Source organism: Pteropus vampyrus, unplaced genomic scaffold, assembly GCF_000151845.1.
Source record: "Pteropus vampyrus isolate Shadow unplaced genomic scaffold, Pvam_2.0 Scaffold79, whole genome shotgun sequence".
Lineage (NCBI taxonomy): Eukaryota > Metazoa > Chordata > Mammalia > Chiroptera > Pteropodidae > Pteropus > Pteropus vampyrus.
The window spans coordinates 4697873-4698389 of record NW_011888860.1 but is presented as its reverse complement, the minus strand read 5'-3'; the positions used below and the strand labels follow the sequence as shown (position 1 = coordinate 4698389).

General features: G+C 38.1%; 1 pseudogene; it reads left to right on the top strand.

Moving 5' to 3' along the window:
* Window positions 1–236: 236 nt before the first annotated feature.
* The window catches only part of LOC105293913, a 17032-nt pseudogene continuing 16751 nt past the window's right edge, over window positions 237–517 (top strand).

Below are 517 nucleotides of genomic sequence, written 5' to 3'. Positions count from 1 at the left end.
CCTACATAATGTCTCAATAAGAGAAAGTCTTAAATAAGAAGGTTCACTTATATAATTTAGATAATTTGAAAGATTAAGTAGAACTTCAGCACTTTCCCAATTCAGAAAAACAACTAATGGAACTATTTTACATTATTTTAACCAAATATAAATTGTGATTGCCAGCACCAAGCTGATCAAGAAGGGAAGGTTTCGGTGGCGAGACGCCCAGTTGAAAGAATGTACGAGAAGCCGACATGAGAAAGAAAAAGCGGCAGGTACCAATTTTATTGCAGGAAGCAGGCACACTTCTGTGCTAGGAGATTGTATGGGTTTTATATATGTCAGAGAATAATACACACGTAATACAATAAACTGAGTCATACTTACGTAATACAATAAACTGAGTCATACTTACATAAGTTAGGCGCAGGCTCCCTACTACATTAATGTAACATTCTACATCCAGAATCCTATCCCTAGCCGCGAGCCTAGATCACAGCCAGACCTGGGACCCACAGTGATTATGTGGGACAAA